We start from the raw sequence: 6631 nt of genomic DNA on the forward strand, positions 1-6631 counted from the left end.
TTTGCAAGTGGGTGCAATGCTCTGCTAACTTGTTACATACACTTTAAAAATTTCGTTAGTTTAACTGCCTTTTTTCACTGTTATTTCAAATTTTGGCAAAATTTGTTTCTCTTAACCCCTTAGTGACAACTGACGTACCAGGTACGTCCTGCAAAAACTGTCAGTTAGTGACAATGGACGTACCTGGTACGTCAGTTGTCTAAGAGAGTGCTGGAAGCGATCGCAATTGCTTCCAGCAGCTCTCAGGGTATTGCAGTGATGCCTCGATATTGAGGTATCCTGCAATACCCTTTGAAAAGCATCCGATGCAGAGAGAGCCACTCTGTGGCCCTCTCTGCACCGGTAGCGATGGTGCCGTTCGTTGGTGGGTGGGAGCTTACAGGGGAGGCGGGTGGGCGGCCCATCGCTCCCCGGCATCCGGTACCTGCAAGTGCTTTGTGCACGCCGGATGCTGGGAGCGTGCAGAGGGGGGCCTGCGGGGGCGCGCGCGTGCGCAGCAACCACTGACACCAATTATTAGAGAAGAGAGAGGTGGGGGCAGAAAACGTTTTTTTTTCTTCTTAAAATAATAGGATCTGCTAGGGTAGGGGGATGGGGTTATTGGGGGGGGGGGGGCAGCTACACTACAGAAAAAGCTGTGTTTAGCAAAAAAATAAAAAATAAAAAAAATAAAACCTTTCTTTTTTGGGGAAAACTGGGTACTGGCAGACAGCTGCCAGTACCCAAGATGGTGGCAAATAGGTAGGTTGGGAGGGTTAGAGAGCTGTTTGGGGGGGATCAGGGAGGTTGGGGGCTAAGGCAGGGGTCCATCACAGATTAATAATTAAAAAAATAAATAAATAAAAAACACCTTTTATTTTAGTACTGGCAGACTTTCTGCCAGTACTTAAGATGGCGGGGACAATTGTGGGGTGGGGGAGGGAAGAGAGCTGTTTGGGAGGGATCAGCGGGTGGGATGTGTCAGGTGGGAGGCTGATCTCTACACTAAAGCTAAAATTAACCCTGCAAACTCTCTACAAGCTACCTAATTAACCCCTTAACTGCTGGGCATAATACAAGTGTGGTGCGCAGCAGCATTTAGTGGCCTCCTAATTGCCAAAAAGCAACGCCAAAGCCATATATGCCTGCTATTTCTGAACAAAGAGGATCCCAGAGAAGCATTTACAACCATTTGTGACATAATTGCACAAGCTGTTTGTAAATAATTGCAGTGAGAAACCTAAAGTTTGTGAAAAATGTAACTTTTTTTTTATTTGCTCGCATTTGGCGGTGAAATGGTGGCATGAAATGTACCAAAATGGGCCTAGATCAATACTTTGGGTTGTCTACTACACTAAACTAAAGCTAAGGCTGATCTCTACACTAAAGCTAAAATTAACCCTTCAAGGTCTCTACAAGCTCCCTAATTAACCCCTTCACTACTGGGCATAATACACGTGTGGTGCACAGCGGCATTTAGTGGCCTTCTAATTACCAAAAAGCAACATCAAAGCCATATAAGTCTGGTATTTCTGAACAAAGAGGATCCCAGAGAAGCATTTACAACCATTTGTGCCATAATTTCACAAACTGTTTGTAAATAATTTCAGTGAGAAACCTAAAGTTTGTGACAAAATTTGTGAAAAAGTGAACGATTTTTTTTATTTGCTCGCATTTGGCAGTGAAATGGTGGCATGAAATATACCAAAATGGGCATAAATCAATACTTTGGGTTGTCTTCTAAAAAAAAAATATATTCATGTCAAGGGATATTCAGAGATTACGGACAGATATCAGTGTTCCAATGTAACTAGCGCTAATTTTTAAAAAAAGTGGTTTGGAAATAGCAAAGTGCTACTTGTATTTATTGCCCTATAACTTGCAAAAAAAGCAAAGATCATGTAAACATTGTGTATTTCTAAACTCAGGACAAAATTTAGAAACTATTTAGCATGGGTGTTTTTTGGTGGTCGTAGATGTATAACAAATTTTTGGGGTCAAAGTTAGAAAAAGTGTGATTTTTTCAATTTTTTCCTCATATTTTATATTTTTTTTTATAGTAAATTATAATATATGATGAAAATAATGTTATCTTTAGAAAGTCCATTTAATGGCGAGAAAAACGGTATATAATATGTGTGGGTACAGTAAATGAGTAAGAGGAAAATTACAGCTAAACACAAACACTGCAGAAATGTAAAAATAGCCATTGTCATTAAGGGTAAGAAAATTGAAAAATGGTCCGGTCATTAAGGGGTTAAAGGCACAGTAACTTTTTTTTATATTGCTTGTTAACTTGATTTAAAGTGTTTTCCAAGCTTTCTAGTCTGTATAAACATGTCTGACATAGAGGAAACTCCTTGTTCATTATGTTTAAAAGCCATGGTGGAACCCCATAGGAGAATGTGTATTAAATGTATTGATTTCACTTTAAACAATAAAGATCAGCTGTTATCTTTAAAAGAATTATCACCAGAGGATTCTGACGAGGGGGAAGTTATGCCGACTAACTCTCCCCACGTGTCGGACCCTTTGACTCCCGCTCAAGGGACTCAGGCTAAAATGGCGCCAAGTACATCAAAGACGCCCATAGCGATTACTTTGCAGGACATGGCGGCAATCATGGATAATACCCTGTCAGCGGTATTAGCCAGACTGCCTGAATTCAGAGGAAAACGCGATAGCTCTGGGGTTAGACGTAATACAGAGCGTGCAGATGTTTTAAGGCCCATGTCTGATACTGCGTCACAATATGCCGAAGCTGAGGAAGAGCTTCAGTCTGTGGGTGACGTCTCTGACTCGGGGAAACCTGATTCAGATATGTCTACTTTTAAAGTTAAGCTTGAGAACCTCCGGGTGTTGCTTGGAGAGGTTTTAGCTGCTCTGAATGACTGTGACACAATTGCAGTGCCAGAGAAATTGTGTAGACTGGATAAATACTACGCGGTGCCGGTGTGTACTGACGTTTTTCCAATACCTAAAAGGTTTACAGAAATTATTACTAAGGAGTGGGACAGACCCGGTGTGCCGTTTTCCCCCCCTCCTATTTTTAGAAAAATGTTTCCAATAGACGCCACCACACGGGACTTATGGCAGACGGTCCCTAAGGTGGAGGGAGCAGTTTCTACTTTAGCAAAGCGTACCACTATCCCTGTCGAGGACAGTTGTGCTTTTTCAGATCCAATGGATAAAAAATTAGGTTACCTTAAGAAAATGTTTATTCAACAAGGTTTTATCCTGCAGCCCCTTGCATGCATTGCTCCTGTCACTGCTGCTGCGGCGTTCTGGTTTGAGTCTCTGGAAGAGGCCTTTCAGACAGCTACTCCATTGACTGAAATACTTGACAAGCTTAGAACACTTAAGCTAGCTAATTCTTTTGTTTCTGATGCCATTGTTCATTTGACTAAACTAACGGCTAGGAATTCTGGATTCGCCATCCAGGTGCGTATGGCGCTATGGCTTAAATCTTGGTCAGCTGACGTGACTTCAAAGTCTAAATTACTTAACATTCCCTTCAAAGGGCAGACCCTATTCGGGACTGGTTTGAAGGAAATTATTGCTGACATTACTGGAGGTAAGGGTCATACCCTTCCTCAGGACAGGGCCAAATCAAGTGCCAAACAGTCTAATTTTCGTGCCTTTCGAAACTTCAAGACAGGTGCAGCATCAACTTCCTCTGCTACAAAACAAGAGGGAACTTTTGCGCAATCCAAGCCGGCCTGGAAATCTAACCAGGCCTGGAGCAAAGGCAAGCAGGCCAGAAAGCCTGCTGCTGCCTCTAAGACAGCATGAAGGAACGGCCCCCTATCCGGCAACGGATCTAGTAGGGGGCAGACTTTCTCTCTTCGCCCAGGCGTGGGCAAGAGATGTTCAGGATCCCTGGGCGTTGGAGATCATATCTCAGGGATATCTTCTGGACTTCAAAGCTTCCCCCCCACAAGGGAGCTTTCACCTTTCGAGATTATCTGTAAACCAGATAAAGAAAGAGGCATTCTTACGCTGTGTGCAAGACCTCCTAATAATGGGAGTGATCCATCCAGTTCCACAGATGGAACAAGGACAGGGATTTTATTCAAATCTGTTTGTGGTTCCCAAAAAAGAGGGAACCTTCAGACCAATTTTGGATCTAAAGATCTTAAACAAATTCCTCAGAGTTCCATCGTTCAAAATGGAAACTATTCGGACAATCCTACCTATGATCCAGGAGGGTCAGTATATGACCACATTGGATTTGAAGGATGCTTACCTTCACATACCGATTCACAAAGATCATCATCGGTCCCTAAGGTTTGCCTTTCTAGACAGGCATTACCAGTTTGTGGCTCTTGCCTTCGGGTTAGCTACAGCCCCAAGAATTTTTACAAAGGTTCTGGGGTCTCTTCTGGCGGTCCTAAGACCACAGGGCACAGCAGTGGCCCCTTATCTAGACGACATCCTGATACAGGCGTCAAACTTCCAAATTGCCAAATCTCATACGGACATAGTGTTGGCATTTCTGAGGTCGCATGGGTGGAAAGTGAATGAGGGAAAGAGTTCTCTATCACCCCTCACAAGGGTTTCCTTTCCTAGGAACTCTGATAGATTCTGTAGAAATGAAAATTTACCTGACGGAGTCCAGGTTATCAAAGCATCTAAATTCCTGCCGTGTTCTTCACTACATTCCGCGCCCTTTGGTGGCTCAGTGCATGGAAGTGATCGGCTTAATGGTAGCGGCGATGGACATAGTGCCATTTGCGCGCCTACATCTCAGACCGCTGCAATTATGCATGCTCAGTCAGTGGAATGGGGATTACACAGATTTGTCCTCTCTGCTAAATCTGAATCAAGAGACCAGAGATTCTCTTCTCTGGTGGCTATCTCGGGTCCATCTGTCCAAAGGTATGACCTTTCGCAGGCCAGATTGGACAATTGTAACAACAGATGCCAGCTTTCTAGGTTGGGGTGCAGTCTGGAATTCCCTGAAGGCTCAGGGATTGTGGACTCAGGAGGAGAAACTCCTCCCAATAAATATTCTGGAGTTAAGAGCAATATTCATTGCTCTTCTAGCTTGGCCTCAGTTAGCAACCCTGAGGTTCATCAGATTTCAGTCGGACAACGTCACGACTGTGGTTTACATCAACCATCAAGGGGGGACCAGGAGCTCCCTAGCGATGTTAGAAGTCTCCAAGATAATTCACTGGGCAGAGACTCACTCTTGCCATCTATCAGTGATCCATATCCCAGGTGTAGAGAACTGGGAGGCGGATTTTCTAAGTCGTCAGACTTTTCATCCGGGGGAGTGGGAACTCCATCCGGAGGTGTTTGCTCAATTGGTTCATCGTTGGGGCACACCAGAATTGGATCTCATGGCATCTCGCCAGAACGCCAAGCTTTCTTGTTACGGATCCAGGTCCAGGGACCCAGAAGCGACGCTGATAGATGCTCTAGCAGCACCGTGGTTCTTCAACCTGGCTTGTGTGTTTCCACCGTTTCCTCTGCTCCCTCGACTGATTGCCAAAATCAAACAGGAGAGAGCATCGGTGATCTTGATCGCGCCTGCGTGGCCACGCAGGACCTGGTATGCAGACCTGGTGGACATGTCATCCTTTCCACCTTGGCATCTGCCTCTGAGACGAGACCTTCTACTATAAGGTCCTTTCAGTCATCCAAATCTAATTTCTCTGAGACTGACTGCCTGGAGATTGAACGCTTGATTTTATCAAGGCGTGGCTTCTCTGAGTCAGTCATTGATACCTTAATACAGGCACGAAAGCCTGTAACCAGGAAAATCTACCATAAGATATGGCGCAAATATCTTCATTAGTGTGAATCCAAGAATTACTCATGGAGTAAGGTTAGGATTCCTAGGATATTGTCATTTCTCCAAGAGGGTTTGGATAAAGGATTATCAGCTAGTTCTTTAAAGGGACAGATTTCTGCTCTGTCTATCCTTTTGCACAAGCGTCTGGCAGAGGTTCCAGACGTCCAGGCATTTTGTCAGGCTTTGGTTAGAATTAAGCCTGTGTTTAAACCAGTTGCTCCTTCATGGAGCTTAAACTTGGTTCTTAAGGTTCTTCAAGGAGTTCCGTTTGAACCCCTTCATTCCATTGATATCAAACTTTTATCTTGGAAAGTTCTGTTTTTGATGGCTATTTCCTCGGCTCGTAGAGTCTCTGAGTTATCAGCTTTACAATGTGATTCTCCTTATCTGATTTTCCATACAGATAAAGTAGTTCTGCGTACAAAACCTGGGTTTTTACCTAAGGTAGTTTCCAACAAGAATATCAATCAAGAGATTGTTGTTCCATCATTGTGTCCTAATCCTTCTTCAAAGAAGGAACGTCTTTTACATAATTTGGACGTAGTCCGTGCTTTAAAGTTTTACTTACAAGCGACTAAAGATTTTCGTCAAACATCTTCCCTGTTTGTTGTTTTACTCTGGACAGAGGAGAGGTCAAAAGGCTTCGGCAACCTCTCTTTCCTTTTGGCTTCGGAGCGTAATACGCTTAGCCTATGAGACTGCTGGACAGCAGCCCCCTGAAAGGATTACAGCTCATTCTACTAGAGCTGTGGCTTCCACCTGGGCCTTTAAAAATGAGGCTTCTGTTGAACAGATTTGCAAAGCGGCGACTTGGTCTTCGCTTCATACCTTTTCAAAATTTTACAAATTTGA

The sequence above is a fragment of the Bombina bombina genome, chromosome 1 (assembly GCF_027579735.1).
Source record: "Bombina bombina isolate aBomBom1 chromosome 1, aBomBom1.pri, whole genome shotgun sequence".
In the NCBI taxonomy this organism is placed as follows: domain Eukaryota; kingdom Metazoa; phylum Chordata; class Amphibia; order Anura; family Bombinatoridae; genus Bombina; species Bombina bombina.